This window comes from Sceloporus occidentalis, unplaced genomic scaffold (genome assembly GCF_023333645.1).
Source record: "Sceloporus occidentalis isolate IW3139 unplaced genomic scaffold, rSceOcc1.0.p SCAF_7, whole genome shotgun sequence".
Taxonomy (NCBI): Eukaryota; Metazoa; Chordata; class Lepidosauria; order Squamata; family Phrynosomatidae; genus Sceloporus; species Sceloporus occidentalis.
In genome coordinates, this window is record NW_028316987.1 from 12,055,981 (window position 1) to 12,079,358 (window position 23,378).

General features: G+C 43.0%; 1 protein-coding gene across 4 annotated transcripts in view; it reads right to left on the reverse strand.

Moving 5' to 3' along the window:
- Positions 1 to 23,378, reverse strand: part of CDK12 (cyclin dependent kinase 12) — a 151,032-nt gene that overhangs the window by 59,454 nt on the left and 68,200 nt on the right. For 3 of the 4 annotated variants that reach the window (XR_016281883.1, XR_016281882.1, XR_016281885.1), the window contains one exon: positions 18,491 to 18,640. The exons of the other annotated variant lie outside the window; for it this stretch is intronic. The gene's annotated coding sequence lies outside the window, so the exon portion shown is untranslated. The remainder of the gene's footprint in view (positions 1 to 18,490; positions 18,641 to 23,378) is intronic. 4 annotated transcript variants of the gene reach the window in all.

Sequence of the window (23,378 nt, forward strand, 5' to 3'; positions counted from 1 at the left end):
CTAAATTACAGTTAGAATTAAGAGATATAGCCATGTTAATCTGTAGAATCGATATGTTTGTTTTATGCACAACATTTTTAAAAATATTGTATAAAATTAGGCAATGTGTGTAAGGTATATATGAAACTTAAAGGAATTTTGTGTTTAGATTTGGGTCCCAGTTCAAATCTTTTGTGCATAAAACAAAATTTGTGTACAGAAAACAAAAGTGTCACTCAGCCATTAATGAAAAAAGTTTTGGTGTGGAATATTTCAGATATCAGAATTCTGGATAAAGGAGACTCAACTTGTACTGGTAATGATGCTAAATAAATATTTAAATATTTAGTAAACAAAGAAATAGATAGATGGATAGATAGATAGATAGATAGATAGATAGATAGATAGATAGATAGCCTATTTAGGAAAGGATTTCCTTTTTTGAAAGTAAGAAGACAGAGACTGACCTAATGTTCATATCTATTTCTGAGTTTTATACAATGCTCCAGCCCATAGCTACAAAGAGACTTTATTTCAGCGCAAATGTAAGGTAATTATTTAAATGCTGGATTGAGACTTGGAAGATCCAGGTTCTAGTTCCCACTGAGCCACAAAACTCACCTTGAGCAACACTCTGCCTCTCAGCCTGACATACCTCACAGGATTGTTGTGAAGATAAAGTAGAAAGGAAATAAATAATGCACGCTACCTTGAGCTCTTTGGAGGACAAGCAAGATATAAATCTAACAAACCATAAGGAGTTTAGACTGTGCTACAAAATATAAGTCTGGACTATGGAACATTATCTGGAGCAGTACTCTTCAAGTCATATGATGTAGGGAATTGGCAGGTTTCTTCCCCAACATGCCAGGGACCAGCACAATATTTGTCTTTCTTTCTAGAAACCTACCAGGGACTGGCAGCCAACGGATGGATGACTGGCACCAGTCCCTGGACTGCCACTTTGAATAGCAGTGGTTCACAATAGTGGTTCTCAAACTACATCCTCTAAATGTTTGGACTTCAACTCCCAAGCATCCCAACCAATATGGGAAATCCCTATGAATTCTGGGAATTTGAACTGCCAAACATCTGAAAGACCACAGGTGGAGAACCATTAATCTAGAGGGCAGCAGGTCCTATAAGAATAAAGAAATCAACCCTCTGCTTGATAGTCAAAAATCTTGGGGAGTGCTGCTTGATAGACAAAAATCTTGGAGAGTGATTTGTCATCCCAGTGCATCCATGGCTTGAAAATATTGTAATTATATATACATCCCCAAAAGCAAACTTTGATTTTGCCATTTTATATAAGGGACACCATTTTACTATCCCATTGTTTTCATAAGGACTCAAGCATCTACATATTTTGGTTTCCATGGAGGGCCCTGGAACCCAACCCCAGAGGATATCAAGGGCCCACTGTACACCTCAATTAGGGATCAGCTGCAAGAACTGGGCAGGCTATAAATATCCTAGCACTTCCCCCAGATGGGTGTTGCTGACAACCAACCTTTCTTAATAAAAGCAAAACTGGTGGCACATTGGTTAAATGCCAATATTGCAGTCATTCACTCACAAACCACAATATTGTGAGTTCAGTCCCAGCCAAGGGCTCAGGGATGATTCAGCCTTGCATCCTTCCAAGGTCACTAAAATGAATACCCAGCTTGTTGGGGGCAATTAGCTTACAGTTGTTAACTGCTTAGAGACTGCTTAGTGCAGTATGAAGCAGTATATAAATGAAGCTGCTATTGCTATTGCTAAAATGGGTGCCGTGTTCCGTGACCATTTGCCTGTTTGCTTTGAACTCTGCTCAGACTCTTGACTACTGGACTGTCCTTTGGACCACCTGCCTAGACTGTGTACTGAACCATGGACAACTTAGGGGCTTATTGCACAGCTGTAAAAATTGGCTTACTATTCCCAAATTGAAATCTAATTCAGGCTGCAGCCGGATCCTATCACATGGATTTGAAAATCGGCCGGCTGAACTCAGATTCTATCCAGAAGTTACACAGGCTACACCCACCCAGTGGCATCGGCAGCAAAAATCCATGCGATAGGATCTGAATGCAGCCCAAATTCGAATTCAATTCAGGAGCGATAAGTCGATTTTTAAAGCCGAGCCATATGCTCCTTAGACTGAACTTGTGTTTCTCAGCTGATGTCTTGGTGAGCTCTGTCTCTCTCCCTGTAACTCTGTGGGACACTGGGCTTTCGTGCTGAGAGTCTGGTTTGCTTCCCAAGAGCAAATCAGGAGAAGTGTTATTTTAAAGTAGTGATATGATCCCTGAGCACATATCAGTAAACAAGGACAGCATCAGAGAAAGGCGAGAATTACTTCATAGTCTGTTTTTGGAACTACCAAATGCATGTGGTACACAGACAGCATTCTGTGTGCAAGAATGTTTATGTAGGAGGGAATGACTAGTTACTCCCCCAGCAACCTCATAGCCAGCTCATACACAGGTATAACCAGGATTTGTGGACTCTGTTTTAAGCAGTTTCAGTTAGGGATTTTTGTTTTTGGATCGTCATCGTCATCATCATCATCATCATCATCACTATCATCACTATTACTTTCCCTTTTTTAAAAAAGCCATTACAAGGTGGCTTGACCCAGGCAAAAAACTTCCAAGGTAGGACAACTCTTTTGTCTAAATGAGGCACACTATATGGATTAAGCAAACCAGCCTATCCCCAACTCTGCACTATTTAAATTTACCCAACCCATCACCTTTCCAATAGGACTGATTACGGCCTGTTACAGACTGCCAAAATAAAGCTGCTTCAAGTCTCTTTGGAGGTATACTGTTTAAATGATGCATGGGTCCTAAGAGTCCGGAGGTCGCGCCAAAGCCACACTCCATTCCTAAGCACTGGAGTGCAGCTTTGGTGCAGCTTCTGGACTCTTAAGATGCATGCATCATTTAAACAGCATACCTCCAAAGAGACCCGAAGCAGCTTTATTTTGGCAGTCTGTAACAGGCCTACATGTCCACCACCCCAACCATGCTTCATGACTAAGGAGACAGGAGTTGTGGTCTAAGGGTTGCTAGACTGAAAGCTGGAAAGGGCTGCATAGTAGAAGGAATTTCAGTAGGTGCTTGTTTGTCACACAACCAGGTAACAAGCAACACCTGCTGAAATTTCCTCTGCTAAACAGCCATTAAAGGTACAGAGCTTTCTCAAGTTTTCAATCTGACAACCTTACATCTGGAGAGCATCGGATTTATGGGATTTTGAGGTAAGTATGCATACATGCATGTTATTTGCAGATGGAAGGGCTACTAGACTTAAATATAAGGAAATCAGTTCCATCTAAAATAAATAAAAGAACACTGGGTCTGTTTTAGAAAATTAGCTTACTTGCTAATTACCTTACTTGCTGTTCACCGCTATGATCTTTGGAATAGCGGTATATAAATAAAACATATAATTATTATTATTATTATTACTAAGGTGAGAAAAACAGAATCAAACCCAATCACGATCCAGTTTAAACCATAGTGGGAATGAGGCCTATCGTGTTATTATTCACTCACCTTTCTGTGGGTGCTGGAAACTCAAGCCCATGTTTATAGCCCCTTTCTTTAAAAAAAGAGAGAGTCAGAGACAGAGGTTCCTCCAATACAGTTCTGCTGTGTCGGTAATAACCTGGTTGATTCAATTGGTAGATAATTATTGGAAAAGTACTAACATGGCTTCTTAAGCAAGGACAGAGACATTGTTACTTCACAAGTAATGTCAGTTCAGATCCTTCAAAGTCCAACCAGCTTTGAGTACATCATCATCCAAAGTTTGAGGATTTTTACCAGGACTTCCAGGACATAGTGTTCTTGAACAAACTGTGTGAGTGCAGCCCATGATCCCCTGAGAAATCACATAAGGGCTGTATGGATAACTGTAGTTTGCAGAGGAAAGCTGGCTCTGCACAAAAGACAGAAACCTATCCATTTTATATGCTGCCTCTGGTGTAGTGACCATGATGACTCCATTGCCCAACCATAGCCCCAGAGGATTCTTGGACAATATTTCAGTTTTCACAAGGACCCTGCCAATTAGAAAACAACATGACATTGATAGGAGTGGGAAATACCTCTCGAATTTTACTTCTTCCATCTGGCTGCCCAGGCTGCTGCTACACTGCAGAATCACTGCAGTTTGATACTATGTTAGCTGTCATGGCTCCATCCTATCAAATGCTGAGAGTTGTAGTTTGTTGTGGCACCTGAGCTCTCTGACATAGAAGGCCAAAGGTCTCACAAAACTATAAATCCCAGAATTCCACAGCATTGAACCATGGCAGTTAAAGTGGCAGATTAGACCTGTGTTTCTGATTGAGTCTATCCACACACATTCTGTTTGAAGAACTTTGTTGTCCTAGTAATAGTAACAGTAGTAGCAGTAACAACAACAGCATCGGTATTTTTATAATTAGGAATGGGGAGGTAAAAGGCATGCTATGACCAAAGCATTTTTTTCAGTACCCTGGAAGCATCAAGATTAATACTTATAAACTGCTTTTAGGAAAGGGGTGTGGATTTATGTAGTGCAAATTAGGGAAAGTGTAACTCAGCTCCCATCATCTATGATACTGGCCATGCAAGATGAGGCTGATGGAAATTGGGAGGCCAACAACATTCAATGTTTTCAAGTGCAAACGATGGGGCATTTAAGAACTATGTTTTGTGAAATAATATGTGGGGTTCCCCCCTCACTGGTAGCAAAATTTCTCTTTTGGGTGACAGAGCTTGCCTTTGCAAAAGGATGTTCCAATGATTACAGTGCTTAATCTTTCGGCCTCTGAGGGAGAGAGTAGGCTGGCCCAGTACCATCAGGGGCTAGCCTGAAGAAAGAGGCTCCTCCCTCCCTAACTGTCATCGTTCGGCCTCTGAGGGAGAGAGAAGGCTGGCCCCGTACCATCAGGGGCTAGCCTGAAGAAAGAGGCTCCTCCCTCCCTAACTGTCATCGTTCGGCCTCTGAGGGAGAGAGTAGGCTGGCCCAGTACCATCAGGGGCTAGCCTGAAGAAAGAGGCTCCTCCCTCCCTAACTGTCATCTTTCGGCCTCTGAGGGAGAGAGTAGGCTGGCCCAGTACCATCAGGGGCTAGCCTGAAGAAAGAGGCTCCTCCCTCCCTAACTGTCATCGTTCGGCCTCTGAGGGAGAGAGAAGGCTGGCCCAGTACCATCAGGGGCTAGCCTGAAGAAAGAGGCTCCTCCCTCCCTAACTGTCATCTTTCGGCTTCTGAGGGAGAGAGTAGGCTGGCCCAGTACCATCAGGGGCTAGCCTGAAGAAAGAGGCTCCTCCCTCCCTAACTGTCATCTTTCGGCCTCTGAGGGAGAGAGTAGGCTGGCCCAGTACCATCAGGGGCTAGCCTGAAGAAAGAGGCTCCTCCCTCCCTAACTGTCATCGTTCGGCCTCTGAGGGAGAGAGAAGGCTGGCCCAGTACCATCAGGGGCTAGCCTGAAGAAAGAGGCTCCTCCCTCCCTAACTCATCGTTCGGCCTCTGAGGGAGAGAGAAGGCTGGCCCAGTATCATCAGGGGCTAGCCTGAAGAAAGAGGCTCCTCCCTCCCTAACTGTCATCTTTCGCCCTCTGAGGGAGAGAGAAGGCTGGCCTAGTACCATCAGGGGCTAGCCTGAAGAAAGAGGCTCCTCCCTCCCTAACTGTCATCATTCGGCCTCTGAGGGAGAGAGAAGGCTGGCCCAGTACCATCAGGGGCTAGCCTGAAGAAAGAGGCTCCTCCCTCCCTAACTCATCGTTCGGCCTCTGAGGGAGAGAGAAGGCTGGCCCAGTACTATCAGGGGCTAGCCTGAAGAAAGAGGCACCTCCCTCCCTAACTCATCGTTTGGCCTCTGAGGGAGAGAGAAGGCTGGCCCAGTACCATCAGGGGCTAGCCTGAAGAAAGAGGCTCCTCCCTCCCTAACTGTCATCTTTCAGCCTCTGAGGGAGAGAGAAGGCTGGCCCAGTACCATCAGGGGCTAGCCTGAAGAAAGAGGCTCCTCCCTCCCTGTCATCGTTCGGCCTCTGAGGGAGAGAGTAGGCTGGCCCAGTACCATCAGGGGCTAGCCTGAAGAAAGAGGCTCCTCCCTCCCTAACTGTCATCTTTCGGCCTCTGAGGGAGAGAGTAGGCTGGCCCAGTTCCATCAGGGCTAGCCTGAAGAAGCAGAGCCCTCCCTCCGGTCCATCTGCCTTGGTCCAGGCCTCAGAGGGAGAGAAGAATGCTGGACCTGATTCCCTCCCTCCCTCACCATTCCCTTCTCCTTTTGTGTCGTGTCTTTTAGATTGTAAGCCTGTGGGCAGGGAACTGTCTGTTATCCCCTCTATTGTAAACCGCTCGGATTCCCAGTGATTGGGCGGTATATAAATAAAACCTATTATTATTATATTATTAATGATTACAATGCTTAACAAATATTTCACTTATTACAATGCTGTACATAAATGCTAGGATAAGTCATTCCTTAAATTCTAGAATCATGAGAGTTGGCAGTAGTTAACACAAAAAAGAGATGAGGCTGCCTTGTAGTGGGACCTTGGTATCTGCGGACTTGCCATCTGCGTATTTGAATATCCGCAGATGGAAAGCCCACATTGTCCCCAATGACAGCATGTGCACATGGCTCTGCTGCCATTGGGGACAGCCCCCATTATCCCCAGTGACGTGTGCACGTCACCTGAAGTCCCATTGTCCCTAATGGTGGTGCAGCCACGTGCACATGCTGCCATTGGGGACAGCAGGACTTCAGCATCCGTGGATTTCTGTATCCATGGGGGGGGGGGGAGTCTGGAATGGATCCCACGTGGATACCAAGGTTCCACTATACTAAGCTAGAGTCAGAGCTGTGAAAAGTTATTTTGGGGACTACAATTCCCAGAACCCTTCTGTTAGCATGGTCATAAAAGGTAAAGGTAAAAGTTTCCCCTTGACATGAATGTCTAGTTGTAACTGACTGTACATTAGACATGTGCTCATCTCTTCTACTAAGCCGAAGAGCCAGTGTTTACTCTGGTGTACGGTCGTACTGGCCGAGAAATTCTGGGAACTGTGGTTCAAAAAAAGCAACATTTCAAAGCTCTGAGCCAGACAGACCCTTGAACCATTTAGTCCAGCAGTATCCACATGACATGACCACAGCCTTTCAGTATCTCAGGCAGTAGCATCACTAACAGGGTGCCAAGGTGTGGACTGTACCAGGTGACACCCTAAGTGGGGTGACACCACTGCTCCCCAAACATCTGCATTTTGCCAGAAATGGGCTGTGGTATTCACCCGTGTCTCGTTGAAATGATGAACAGATGGTGTGAGTGGGTTAAGGCTCACTGGAAGGAGACAGTACAGGATCCAGAGGTTGTTTTTTTTTTAATTAAATTAAATGTTTAAAAAGATTTTTTTAAAAAATAAAAATATTTTATTCTTTTTACATTTTTAAAAACATCACCTTTTACAAAATTTTCATTTTAACCACATGAAAGTACAGTGAGCCCTTCGTATACATGGGGGATCCATTCCGGACCCCACCTGCATAAGGGGGAAAAATGCAGGACCTCAAGTCCTATTTTTTCCTATGGCAGCGCACTTCCACATGCCATTAAAAATGCCGAGGCTTGCCGTCCACATGACTTTGAGTCCGTGTATGGCGAGCCCCCATTTAGTGCGGGCGCACTGTATGTATATGTAAATATACTGAGATTGTGTGTATCATATTGTACAGTTGGCCTTTGGTATCCATGGATTTGGCAGTGTATACAGTTTATTCATGACAACCAAATACAGGTTATAGCCATCAAATTACAAAAATAATTAAAACCCTTTAAAACTTCCACAGGTTTGAGTATCCATGGATGGCAAGCCCATCTTATTCCCAATGGTGGCATGCACATGTGGCCATGCCGCTGTTACAAACAGCCCCTGTCGTCCTCAGTAGTGGCGTGTTCATCCAGCCACACTGCCATTAGGGACAATGGGACTTCGCTTGAAGTCTTGTTGCCCCTAATGGTGGTGTGGCCATGTGCATGCTTGAGCATCCACATATTTTTGTATCAGTGGGGTGTGTGTGTGTGTGTGTGTGTGTAATGAATTTCCCACAGATACCAAGGGCCAACTGTAATTTAAAGGTATAATCTTAATTTTGCTAGTTGTTTATGTCACAGTTATTATCATGATATTCAGTAATATGCAGGAATTATGATTTTATGAGTTAGCATTAGCCCAAAAAACATGCCTAAGGATGGGAGATCAATGCAGGGTTGACACCATGAGTTACCACACCAGTTGACATAAACCTTAGTGACACCAGTGATCACAAGCCGTGGTCTTTCATCCCTGCTACTTTGGATCCATTAAATCAAGATGCCAAGAACTGAACCCAGACCTTCCTGAAGGTAGTGCATACCCTCCAACCTTTCACAGATGAAAATTAGGACACAGATGGCCAAACAACATCAGAATACGGTCAAGATGCCAGAAGTATTTAATGACGAAAAACAGACTAGCAAGAAGAAGTTGCAGCAGTTTGTTTTTGTCTAAGCATTCTGGGAATAACAGATTCTTCCACTTCCCCAACCCTGAGTTAATGGAGTACAAACTACTTTTGTGCTCTGAGCTCAGTTTGCAACAATTGAAGTAAGCTGAGGACAAAGGAGGAAAGTGACAGGAGGAAAGAAAAGTAGGACATTTAAAAAGTAACTGAAAAAGTGAGATGACAGGATAAATTTGGGACTGTCTCTGCCAAATAAGGGCAGTTGGAGAGCGTGGTAACGTGCTTGTACCTTGTGCGGTAGCTTTTCTTGCATATTGCATCTGGAAAAGAGTGGCTTGTCCAGGGCTGGAAATGCCTGAACTTTCAACATATTCTATGTTGTCTAAAATAGTTCTGCTCAATGTGTTGATCTAGGGATGGTCTATAAGCTATTGGCTGCCAATCCCTAGCATGTCTCCAGGAAATAAAGAAGCAATTGTATCCAATGCACGAAAATAGGGTGTCAGCCCCCACCATACTGGAAAGAAACAGTAATTGCCAGATCCACACATCAAACAGATTGGAAAGCACTGCTTTAAGAAGGAAAGAGAAAGGCACATAGTGCATGTTCAGAAGAAACCCCTCCCCTTGGAGTCTTGGTGTTAAAACTAGATTCTGAGGTTGAGCATCAGGGAGTCCTGGCATGAATCACACCTTGGTTGATCTGCCCTCTGAGAGGGAAAACACATATCGTGGGCACACCATAAATTCCTTTTTGTAGAATACAGAGGGAAGTGAGTTAGGGGAATGGCAGCAGTGATGCGGAGGGGGGCTGGTTCTGGGAAAATGCCAGTAGCTTGTCTCTAGGTAACAATAAAGACTACAACCAAGGAGCATCTGCTTCCCTTACTCCTGCTGCATCACAATGTTGGAATAACGCTAATAAATTGGCAGGCACTAACATACACATATCTATCTATATATACACATACATAGAGAGATATGTATTGCAAGGCCAAGCTGAACTGACCAACAAATCCAAGCAGACTCTCATTCCCTTTGCTTGGGGGGAACAAAAGGAAGAGGAGTCAATCACCAGGAATTTCTGAACTAGTTTATAGTCCACACATCACACAAAGTCATTGCAGTAAATTGTCTACATATAAGACCAGCAGCAGCACCTGACATTCATGGGCATCCACTATGACCCACTGATGTTGGGTTTTCATAGAATCCCTCTATGACATTATAGAAAAATTTAAAAGTGGCTAAACCCACCCAGCCTACAAGTGCATGCCCTTCAACTATCCTGATTTGGCAGGGAGAGTCCTGATTAATTCTCTCTCATTTTGTTTTATCAGCTGCTTTAAAAAATGTCCCAGTTTCTCTCTCAACCTCCCATTTCCCTCCTTTATCCTCCATAAGCTTCAACTGCAGAAGTAGTTTGCACTCACATTAACTCAGCAGGGGTAGAGGAGAGGTGGAGGCAGAGCCTTGCCCTTCCCAGGAGGTTCAGGCAAATGCAAACTGCTGCAGCCTCTCTTAACTTGTCTGTGTTTCCTCATTAATAACTGTTGCCATCTTGACCTTGCTTGGTGACACAAGTCCCATTTTTAATCTGTGAAAAGTTGGAGGGTTTACCAGTGCTGCTTGGAGTGCTATCAATACAGCCAGGTAATCATGTCAGGACCTATTAACAGAAGAGGACTTTAGCAAAAGCCCTCTCAGACATGGAACCAGTGATGTCCCCAAAGCTCGGGGATGGGGTGCTATGTCACAGGAGCGGTCTATGTATGTTTTAAGTCCATTCCCATGAAGAAGGTTACATTGATGGGCTGCGGGAATAGGGCTTTCTCAGAGTCTGGAGCCACTTGTCTATGGAGACTATCTCAGCTTGATGGTGCAGTTATTTTAAAAAATATTTATGCCATCCAGAATTTAAAGCATAATGGCTGGAGATGTATTTAAATCAGGATCTGTCTTCCTTCCTGTATAAGTTTTTTTTTGCACTGAGTCTACAAAACAAGTTGTGTCAGTTTTGGTCATCTTGAACTGTGAAAATGCAGCACAGTCACTGAAATAAACAGCAATAGCATAAAGCCCCAAGAGACTGGAGATTATCAGAACACAGTGAAGAATCTCTAGGCATTCTATTTACAGCAGAAATATTTAATTTGAATTATTTCATGTTGTTTCCCATAAGCTGTTTAGAATCTCTGTAAGAACAGACAGGTCAAAACATTCTTAAAACGAGCATACTCTGTTTAGGAGGGCTTGTAATTAGGGCTACAACCCCTTCAATAAGTTTTAATCTTAAAGCAAATCAAATCAAATATGAGCAAACTCATCTAATTCACAAGGACGTTCTTTTTGAGTAGAAATGTAAAGGGTTGCACTCTTGGTTGCTTCATCATGTGGACTGTAATTAATTCATAAACTGCCAAAAGAGAGAGAGAGAGAGAGCAATCCAAATGTTGTGGAAGCTGGAGCAGTTCATCTATGAGGAAAGGCTATAATGTTTGGGTCTCTTAAGGGGCAGGGGTTAGCAATGGTGGATATAATAAAAGTGTATAAAATAACATACAGTGTGGAGAAAACTGAGCTGTTCTCCCTCTCTCATAATTGTTGTTGTGTGCCTTCAAGTCGTTTCCAACTTATGGCAACCCTATAATGGGATTTTCTGGGGCTGAGAGTGTGAGTTGCCCATGGTCACCCAGTGGGTGTCCACGGCTGAGTAGGAACCTGAACTCTGATCTCCAGAGTCAGAGTCCTAGTCCTATGCTCAAACCACTACACTATGCTAGCTCTCTCTCACATAATACTATAATACAATTCATTAGGACTACCTCAAGAATTTGAATGGTGGGAGATTCAGGACAGGTAAATAAAAAAAGTATATCTTCACATGGTGCATAGTTTTGTGGAACTAGGTAGTGATGGCCATCAACTTGGTTGGCTTTAAGAAGTTAGTCAACTTCATGAACAATTAGGCTGTCGATGGTTACTTGCCCTGATGGTACCATAGTACTTCAGTAACAGAGGCACCATGTTGGGGAACACAAACAGGAGAAGACTATTTCACCCAGGCCCAGTGTATGGGTTTCCCATGAACATACGATTGCCCACCATGGAAGCAGAATGCTAGCCATAAGCCTTGGTCTAATCCACCATGGCTCATATGTTTAGTATCCAACTAAACTGCACTTTAAAAAAACAGCTTCTGAAGAAAATAATAATATTTGTTTTTAGGAAATATTGGCACCTTTTAGAAGAGCCTTTTCCTCCTGAAAAAGATGTCTGACTTTGTGAAGATGACATATTCCATATTGGGGCAAGTGACATATCACTTCATCTATACATACAGTTACTTGCATTAATCCTAACTGAACAATTTTTAAAAAGGAAGGGCTATGCTTGGGAGAAATGGTCCAGATTATAATAGAAGGAGAGAAGAGAAACAAATAAATATTTGGTGGGAATTGCCACCGTCTGCCAATGTCTTACTTATGAAAGATTTCCTTTGCTCCCCCCCCAACGTACACACACAAAACACACTGCAGGTCACGGATGGATGGCAGCTGTCCTTCCCTGTGGCACCCTCCTTGCCAGCTGTCACTGTTTGACCCAGATAGTCTGGGTTTATCCCAGGCTTTCTGCTATGTCTATATATTTATATATCTCTATGGACTCTATCGCCTCGGCATATTCCATTTCTTTGCCTTTTTGACTCTTCTCTTATCCCTCTAAATTTGATTCATTATGCTTAGAATAACCTCCTGCTGTTTGCCTTTCCTCCAAATTCCTCTTCAGGACTCAGGTTGCCAGATCTCAGGGCCTGACCTCTTTTTTCCAGTCCACAGGAAAGGGAAAGGAATCTCGTGATGACAGAACTGTCTTAAAAGGTGTGTGTACATGCATTTTCATCTTCTGTCATACATAACATGGTGGCTTTGATCTGAATGGCATACTTTGATCAACTGTCATTAATGCTTCATATATCATGCCAAATGGCATCACTACGGGCAATTCCTTCTACCATCAACCTTGTAACATCACCAGGGCATGACTTCACAAATCCCTCTCAGGTTTTGGCCCTGAAATTTCAGGGTCCAGGACAGTCTTTACCTGGCAGGATCAGCACCTTTCCACAGCATCAGCCTGGTATGAAGGAGTGGGTGGCCTTACCAGAATACATGTGCCAATCCTTGCATCTTCTGGCCCCCACATCATGAAGTAGACACACTACTGCAGCCCAAATTGTTCCTACAAATATTTGTTTTAAAAACAAATTAGTGGGTTTTTAAGGGTCCCCCCCCCCGTGTCTTTATATGACCCTGCAGATCTTTTGAGGCACAAGAAGAAAAAAATTCTGAGGGTGGGTGGGAAGTAGCAACTTGCTAGATTAAGGTAATAATTGTGGCAGTCTCCTGTGGCTCAGCACTGCTTCCCCAAGTAGTTACTCAAGGACTAGCGTGAGAAGGGATGAAAGAGAGATGATGCCCACTCTCTAGAGAAATGAGAGCACCTGTACTTCACTACCATCAGATTGTGCATGCAAGGGCACAATTCATTCGCGATAATCCATGAGCAGAATCACTGCAAAAAAATATCTAGGCAAATGAGCCAAGTTAATGATTTTACCATATACATCATAACTTACTTGTCCTGTTATCTAGGGATGCATCTACAGTGAAGAAATAATGCTTTTTGACAACACTTTAAAGGCTGTAGTTCCATCCTATGGAATCCTCAGATTTGTAGTTTAACAACATCTTTAGCTTTTTCTGGCAAAGTGTGCTGATACCTCACAAAACTACAAATCCCAGGATTCTGTAAGATAGAGTCATGGCAGTTAATGTGGTGTCAAAGTGTGTTATTTCTACAGAGTAGATGCACCCAAACCCGCCCACCTCTACTTCCTTTTTACTCATCTCTCAAGTCTCTGAACTTTTAGCTTCCCTCAGTCACAAACATGTTGATTCTAAACCCTCTGACTGAGAAGCCATATTCATGTTTTGTGCAGCCGCTTTTGAAAGTGTGCTTGACTTGTTAAAAGAGGAATAACAGGAAGCTCTGCATTCCAGTCAAAAAACTCCACTTCTATTCACAATTGTGAAGACAGACTATGGCTACTTGCATCACAACTAGAAAATGTCCCCCAAACACACCATGCCTGCAATGTAACAGGTGATCTACATATATTTCTGATCTTCATAGCCTTTCCATCATCCTAAAAAGAGTATAAAAGATTGTGGGGACTGACCATATCATGTGAAGAAATGCTCCTGTATATGCCAAATGCACACATTCAGTTTTATGGCAGTGAGCCTCTTCCCCCCACCTAGCAGTATACCTAGATTTTCTGACCCAAGGTACAAGATTTTAGTAGTAAAGATAATAAGCTCTGTTCATGCTCAGAAGCACTTATCTTTTATGTTTACTTTACATATGCCAAGAATGAACCTTGACACTGAAAATTGGTTCAAGGGTTGAGTCCTGAGCAAACACACTAATTTAATAGAGATTACCCTTTAACACAGAAGGAATTAACAACACTATAAATATAAATGTCGGGAGCTTATTGTTTCTGTATTGTCTTTATTTATCATGCACTGTTATTTATCAGAGGAAGCCAGTGTGCTGTAGTGGTTTGAGCATTGGACTACGACTCTGGAGACCAAGGTTCGATTCCCAGCTTGGACATGAAGCCCACTGAGTGACCCTAGAAAAGTCATACTCTGTAAGTCTCAGAGGAAGGCAATGGCAAACCTCCTGTGAACAAACCTTGCCAAGAAAACCTCATGATATGGTCTTATCTTAACATCATCATAAGTCAGAAATGACTTAAGAGCACCCAACAACAACAAAAAATATTATTCAGAATGAACAAGAATTTGATTTTTAAAAATCTTCTCACATCATGGATACTTATAAGTTATTATCATCATTGTCGTCATTGTTTCATAGCCTATTGGGTGTTACCAGTTGGAGCTTTCAAAAATCAGTGATTCAGATTCTATCTAAGAATCTTGGAATGAGTGAAGTATTGCTGGATAATGTGGCATATTCCAGGCAGTGTTAGTTTAATAGCTTGCCTTTCCCCCAAATTCTGGGACTTATAGAATCATCAAGTTGGAAGAGACCACAAGAGCCATCCAGTCCAACTCTGCCATGCAAGAAGACACAATAAAAGCACACCCAACAGATGGCCATCCAGCCTCTGTTAAAAACCTCCAAAGAGGGAGACTCCACCACACTCGGAGGCAGTGTAATACACTGTCCAAGAGCTCTTAATATCAGGAAGTTCTTCCTAATGTTTAAGTGGAATCACTTTTCCTGTAGTTTTGAATCCATTGCTGTGTCCTAATCTCTGGCGCAGCAGAAAGCAAGCTTGCTCATTCTTCGATATGACATCCTTTCAAATATCTAAACATGACTATCAGGTCACCTCTTAAGCTCAAGGCAATATACTTAACTGTCCAGATTTGTCAAGGACAATCCCAATTAATCCTCTGTCGTCCTATTTTTATCTGCTTTTAAAATGTCCCAGTTTCACTCTCTCCCTCCCACTTTCCCTGTTTGTCCACAGCTTATTTCAAAGTGCAACTACACTCATCAGCAGGAGAGAGAGGAAAGAATCTTGTACTTCCCAGTAAGGTAAGGTAAAAGCAAATTGCTGCAGCCTCTCTAATCTTGGTGTTTTTTCTGCCATTTTGACCACACTCTGATGTTGCTTGCTGACAATCTTGATTTTCATCTGTGAAATGTTGGGTGGTATGAGGCAGCTTATAAATTAAGATGTGTGTGCACTGGTCCTACTATTAGTTGGAGTGAGAAGGTATCTTAGGCTGCATCCGCACTGCAGAAATAATCTGGTTTGACAGAGCTTTGCACTGATGCCACAACAAACTGCAAATCCCAGAATTGCATAGCATTGAGCCATGGCAGTTAAAATGGTGTCAAACTGGATTATTTCTACAGTGCATATGTAGACTTTGATGACTGGGGTGTCAGGAAAGACCAGAACATTATTTATTTGATTATTATTATAAATGTGCTGCTGCTAAAGGGTAGTGCTTGTAGGGTTCTCCTGTTCAGGTACCTAAATGACTTGACTGGCCTTTGTATGCTGCACCTTGACTGGTATGGAATGTGGGCATTTGCTCCTCTTCCTCAGGCAGCAACATATGCACAGAAACCTTCCAGCACTTTTACTCATCTTTGTTCTGATGTCTTCATATTTACATTTATATCCTGCTTTACTCTCGGTATTGGATCCAGGTTGGCTCACAACAAAAACTACTAAGTCTGTTAAAAGTTTAAAAGCAGCTTCGCCTGTGGATTAGTTTGAGATTAAAAGTTTAGGAAGTGATTGCCCTTCCTCTCAGCCAACCCCAGCAGTTGGCAACATTTCTGTGCATGATGGTATATTTCTCCCTGGAACTATGTTGTTATCTGGCAACAAATAACTACCCAATACTGGGGTTAGGCTTGCCAGATTGAAAACTAGAGAGGGTCCCTGTATCTTTAATGCTTGTGCAGAACAGAGCTGTGGTGTTGGTACTCTAAACTTTCGATTCCAGCTCTGACTCCTCTATTTTTCTACTGTCCCCCTCAGACTCCTTCACAAATGGCAAATGCATATTATTAAGAAATAACACATTTTTCTGTAGTAAAATGGTAGCACAAGGCATTTGTTTGTTGTTATTGTGTGCCTTCAAGTTGTTTCCGATCTATGGCCACCCTAAGATGAACCTATCACAGGTGTTTCTTGGCATGTTTCCTTAGAGGGGGTTTGCCATTGCCATCTTCTGAGGCTGAGGGAGTGTGACTTGCCCAAGGTCACCGAGGGGGTGTTTACAGGCCTGAACCAGGATTCGAACCCTGGTCTCCAGAATATAGTCCAACGCTGAAATTACTACACCATACTGGCTCTCACACAAGGCATTACCTCCACATGAATCAACAGGCTGCTGTGATATAATATAAAATAATTTGTCTTTAAAAATTTCTGAATTTCCTAAATTCCCAGGAAAGCAAATATGTAACAAACTAGGCATTTAATTATTTGTAAAAGTTAAACTATAATGATATATTTACCATATATTCTTATAATATTATTCGTTTTTGTTTTGAAGTTAGAGTTGGAGTTGGTACATTTCTACTGACTCTGACTCCACGACCCTGGTACAGAAGAGAGAATTTCAGTAAGTTACCTAGTTGTATGAGAAGCAACACTTGTTGAAATCCCCACTTCTGCACAACCATTAAAGGCACTGAGACCTTCTCCAGCTTTTACTCTTACAACCCTAATTGAGGTACAATAACATTCAGGAGTAGTAGTTGTGGTGACCTTCCTCCCTCTGTGTGAAAGTCTCTAGGCCAAAGAATACTCCAGAGAGGTCTTCTTCTGGCTCAGCATAGATTTGGAAGGAACCTATGAGCCATCAAGTTCAACCTCTGCTCAAGGCAGGATCTCCAGCTAAAGCATCTCTAGCAGGTAGCTGAGTCCATCCTCTTTTGGAATACATCCAGAGAAGGATGACCCCACCACCTCTCTAGGCAATTAGTTTCCATTGCTGAACTGTTCTTTCTGTCAAGAAATTCTTTCTAATGTTCAATGGAAATCTACTCTCCTGGAACTTCAAACCATTAGATCTGGCACAGCAGAAAACAGACCTGCCCTGTTTCTCCCTGTGACAGCCCTTGAGATATTTAAAAAGTGCAGTCATGTCACCCCTCGGTCTTCTCTTCACCAAGCTGAACATGTCCAGCTCCTTCAACCTTTATTTTGTTATCGATACTTCATATCCTCCTTGTTGCCCTTCTCTGAACTTGCTCCAACTTGTCTATAACCTTCTGAAAATGAGGTACCACCAAACTGAACGCAGTATTCCAGATCAAGCCTGACCAGCACCGACTATAGCATCTGGCACACCTAAATCCTTGCCCAGGCAAACACATTCCAACGCAGAAAAGGCTGACTGCCACAAGCAAGAGGAACCTCCCTTCCACACATTCACACTTTCCCTGCCATCCTCCAATGACACTAAATATTAATGAGTGGCCTACATTAAAAACCACAAGCACCTGACTCTTCCTCCCACCCTTCCCCAGCTCCTTCCCCTCTCTCCTTCTGCAGGGCAGCTGCCCTCACGCATCACCGCAGAGACCATCTTCTTTACCAGCAGGAACCCACTCTCCCTCCCTTCTCTTCCTTTCTCCCCCCCATCCTCACCCCCTTCCCCCAGCACTGCCAACTGGGGACTCGCCAGAAGGCAAAGGGGGGCTGGTACAGCTGAGCAGGAGGAGAACAGCACCAGCTGTGCATTCATTTCCAGAGGTTTCTCTTCGAGACCAGTCTAGCTTTTCCGCCTTTCTTTAGGAGGCAGTGGAAGCAAAGTCTGGCTGAAGAAATTAAGAATTAAAGAATGAGTGTGTGTGCATGAAAGTGGGTTGGTTAATCAGCGCTTTATGTTGTTCCACAAAGGTAAGGAGACATAAAGCCCGTTGATCTTTGGGGCTTCCGGCACTCACTATCCATCCCAAACAGAAACATTTTCTAATGAAAATAAATACACACATACAGTGGTCCCTCCATATTTGCTGGGGTTAGGGGTGAAGGACCACCGTGGAAAATCTGTAAATAAAAAAAACCACTATTCTTTTTACCTTAGAGAACACTTCTCTAGGAATCTCCTGGTCTTCCAGGGCAACTCTGTGGTCAACATCTGCCAAAAGTTGATCATAGAATCATGCTGGAGGACCTACAAATGGCTAGAGAAGTGTTTTCTCTAGGAACTTCTAGGTTTTCCAGCACAACTCTATGGTCAGCTTCCAGCAGAATTGCACTGGAGAGCTTAGAGATTCCTAGAGAGAACATATTACTCAAAAACGCAAATAATCAAATCTGCGGAAGTCAAAGCCACAAATGTCAACTGTACAGTGACCTGGTGAAGTTTTTTTCCCTTTCACCCACACACCATCACACACACATACCCAGCTGTTTTATTTTAGCTATACAAAATACAGGCAAATACTCAACTTTTGTGCTGAGCTTTTCCTCAGATGAGGCAGAAACCAGTGGATGTTCCCTCCCCATAACTCCAGTCTGTCCCTTCCACACAAAGATCCATTCTGAACTCTAGCTGTGGCTTCCACGGGAAAAAGAACTTGTGTTTGAAGAGTGGGTAACCTATGCAGGAAAAATTGCAAGCTGTTATTTTCATTTCAGATTGTGCAATAGTTTAAACAAATTTAGTATGGTATTCTCGACTTCCACCGGCATCCTGTGCCATTTGCCAGCTTCAGGAACTACAGAAATCTAGAGGTAAAGAAAGCGATTCCTGCTGAATTTCCACCTGTCAGACAGCAGCTCAAATTTAAATCAAATGCTTGAGGGAAGAAGCATCTTATACGTTTATCTCATGAAAGTCGCACAATTACTATTAAATCACAATTAAAATTTTTACACACATCGATTATTATCCTGGGAATTACCAGGGAATAACCAAGCAATAAACAGCAACAAATCATTCATGGGAAAATTCCGTCAATGATTTGCTGCTGTGTATTGCCTGGCTATTCACAGGTTAATAGCACTTGAATTACTTTTCAACACAACATAGTGTAAAAACTTTTATTGCAATTGCACAATTTTCACAGGACATTCGCAGGATAATGGCCATTTAATCTTATCGCTATGTTGTGTGAAAATCTTAATTGCGAATGCATGATAATCCCCGTTTATACTTCCAACTGTCCCTATGTGATAGGTCCTTAGACAAGAAAGATAGTCACCCCACATTTATTGTAACAGCGGTAAACTGACTTTCAAAAAGTATGCATAAAATTCAGTACAGATTGTTACAGTATATTAATTTTTGGTTTGTTAGGTTTCTGCATCCAGGCTATCCCACTTCTGCACAAACAAAACCCCAATCACTGAATACATCATTCAGTAACTTCTGTTGCTGTTGTTGTATGCCTTCAAGTTGTCCAACTTATGGCAACGCTACAGCAAACCTATAATGGGAGAAGATTTGTTCAGAGGGGTTTTTTACCACTGTCTTCCTCTGAAGTTGAGAGATTATGACTCATCCAGTGTCAGCCAATGAGCTTCCATGGCTGAGCGGGGATTTGAATGCAGGTCTCAATGGTCCTAGTTCAACACCCAAACCAATGCATCACAGTGGCTCTTTCTATTCCTCTCTATATTCCAAGATCACAGGAGTTCTTTCATACTACAGAATTATAGTACTATGATTCTACTTTAACTGCCATGACTGCATCCTACAGAATCCAGGGGTTTGTAGTCTGGTGAAGCACTAGAATTCCCCAGCTGCAAAATCTGAAGAAATTCTCTCTAGCCTGCAAAAACTAGGATTCCATAGGATGCTGCCATGCCAGTTAAAGCAGATTCATAAGACTATAATTGCATAGTGCAAAAACACTATAATTGCATAGTGCAAAAAAGCATATCTTTTCAGCACAGAAGCATGGGGGGGGGTGAACTTGGCATAAAGCTGCAATACAATATTCTGTAATGTCCGCCTCCTGTTCCTCATTCCCCTAGGGAAACATAGCCTTGAAAATGCCTGTGGGAAAATACTGGCTAGGGTTTTGTTTCTGCTTTTTGAGGGTATGTCGCAAACCACTTCAGGTCTGTTTAATCAATATTCCAAATGAGGAAATTTTGAACACATGAAGTTAGTAATACTGTTCTCAGCAAAAATCACCATACCAAGGAGTGTCTGTGAGGAACTAGGAGAACAGCTAAACTGGTTTCAAACTGATTTGCATTTGCCCATATAAGTGCAGACTATTCAATCGGTCTCATTTCGGCAGCAGGGTGCAGCAAGAGAAATCGGCACACACCATTAAGCCAAAGAGAGCCAGGCTTCATCTTAAGGCAAATGCTTCTTAAGTCACTGGAGACAGAATATAAAGGCAACCACTGTGCTGTGTATGACGTATATAGCCTTTGCCATAAGCAGGTTGCTTCTGCTTGCTTGTCTTCACAAATAGTCACAAATATTCCTGGAGAAGAAAATGAAACTGGATCAAACTAGACAATATTTTAAAAACATAGCTAGAACCTGTAGTGAGAGCTTTTGAAAGCTGCACTGGAAACTGATCTGTGTTGGGTCTCTAATATAGGTGGTGGGTGGGGTGGTAGGCTTTAAAAAAACTAGTGCCCACCAGGTTATCAATCTGGACTGAATGGGGAGGACATGTGTGTGCATGTGTCTTTGTGTATATGCCTTTCAAGTTGCCTGTTGACTTATGGCTACCCCATGGATCTCATAGGGTTGTCTTAGGCAAGGCATTTGTTGTTGTTCTTGTTGTTGTGCTTTCAAGTTGTTTCCGACTTATGGCCACACTAAGGCAAACCTATCATGGGGTTTTCTTGCCAAGATTTGTTCAGAGGAGGTTTGCCATTGCCTTGCCCTGAGACTGAGAGCATGTGACTTGCCCAAGGTCACCCAGTGGGTTTCATGGCTGAGTTCAGAATAAAACCCTCGTCTCCAGAGTTGCATTTCATTAGTCAAACCATTATGCCACACTGGCTCTCTCAGGCAAGATATACCTTCCTTTTTAGTGATCAAAAACCAACATCACTTAAGCCAAACGAGGATGCCTTTTGAGCCTGAGATTATGTAACGGAAGACCTTGCTTGTGGATCACATAAGAATAGTAGTGTTGCCAGGTCAGAATTATCCCATGCTTTGAGATTTCAGACCCAAATTCTGAGACCAAGGGAGGTGCCCTGGTGATGTTTTAGGGATATTGCAAAGCCCTTGATGATCTCATTAAGCATGATATGTTACACATCAATCACAGTTGCACAGAGTACCATACTATTAGTCTCAATTATTCCTTTGCATACTGATCCAGGCTACCACGGCAAGGTCTTTGAATCCAACCATAAATGGGATTGGTTTCATTGAAGTTCCTGGCCATTTACACTTTAAAAGGGAAACAATGAATCTGAACCCAGATCCAATTCAAACTGGACAGTCCAGAACAGAACAGAATCAAGCTGTTCTAACTAGTCAACCTGCACAGTTCTTAGGGTGAGTATAAGACAGAAAATTCATAGAGAACCCCAAAACTGACTGACTAGATCACAGATAACTATCATGTTTAGATTGTAAAAAGAAATTAAGGGCTACTATTAAATGACATCCTTAGAGCCAAGTCGCAGACGATATGGCTTGATCCCAGAATCAAAGCTTTGGGCCAATAGGGCCGAACCCAGGCTCTGGAGCTAAAGCTAATACTTTGGGCTCCCCCAGATCTCCCCTTCCCTGTGACATGGCTTACTGGTCCCCCAGCTTTTGCATGCCCTCTCCCTTAGGAGAGTAAAATGCATTTCATAAGATTTAGTTGCTGTCAAATGTTCCCTAACCCTCTTTTAGCCTTGTTGAGAATCACACCTTGCACATCGCCATCTCACTTGATTTCTGAAAAGGTAGCCCTGATATATATATATATATATATATATATATAATATCTATCTCACCTTAGAGTGTATATAAGGTGCCTCTCCCCACAGATGAGGAACCATACCCTGCCCCACCACACACAGTTCGGAGGGGGAGAGATAAGTTCCAAGAAGTCTCAAAGGAAAGGTGCTAAAACCTCACTATTGAGAAATTTCATCCATTAGGAACCAAATGTAAAGAGCAGGATTAGTCTAAGGCAGAACAGCAAACGTTGGCCTGCCCTCTCCTCTGAGTCAAAGTGCCCAGCAATTAAATCCAACTACATGATTTTTGCACATGAAGCAGAAAATCCCATTAAGCCCCTTTCCTTGTCCCTGATAGAAAGAATATAACAATAACAAATTCAATAAAAAAAAATTGCTGTGCTTTCATGAAACTGCTGCCTAAGGTGGCTGCTTCAGTCTCTGCCTAATGGTAGGGAAAACCCCAATAAAAAAAAAATGAAGCAGCTCATGCATACCTTGAGACTTCTGTCTGCAGGTGCCCCCAGAAGTCTCTCCCAGTTGGCCAGGGCTTGTCCTTAGAAGGAAGGAGGGCAAATTATTCCCTTTGATTCTTTGCCTGTTGTACACTTATGTTACACGCCCGCCCGCCTGCCCGTTACCCATTTCCCTTTATGCTGTGCTCCATCCAAACAGCCCAAAGTGGTCCTTGATTGATGGCAGTGTTTGCCCGCTAAGCGCACCCTGCGGTCCAATCCTTGCACGTTCCCCAATTCCTCCCCAGTCCCTATTCAAAGACCGGCAGTGTCTCGCGTGGGTCCCTGAGGTGCTATTAATTAAAAATACATCCAATTAAATGGCAGGTGAGGACGTGCCGCACAAGCTCCCTCCCTATCCTACTACCATTGGCTCATCTGCGCTTTGATTTGAACGAGACACAGAAAGAGAGAGAGAAAGGCTACAGGAGGGTTCTCTGAACCTGTGCCAACATGGGCCATGCCAGTCTGTTCGGGTGGTGCTGTGTGTTTGTGTGTGTGTATGCACGAGAGACGTGGCAGGCTGATTTCCATAGCCGGTGGTTGGCATTATTATATTTCGTCAGCTGCGGCCTGGCCCATTTTTATGCTCGCCTTTGCCCAAGCACCAAGCTTTAAAGGAAGGGAGGGGAGAAGGGGAAAAGATTCTCTTGCAGTGAAACAGTTTGCTAAGTCAACAACAGATCCATTTAAATCAGGCTATTGGAAAACCCTGCAAGTGAAGGTTTGGCTCCACACTTCAAACCCAAATGTGAACTTCAGTTTCTCCTTGGCTTAACCTGGAGGATGTTCTCTGTATCTCTGTGTAATAGACTTCCTTTTTTCTGTTACTATGGGATGTTTTATCTCAATTCCTGCCACAAGGCTGACTCAAGACATTATGCTGCCTAGAGCAAAGAACAAGATTTCCCATTCACCCGATTTCATGCAGAGAATCAAACTACATT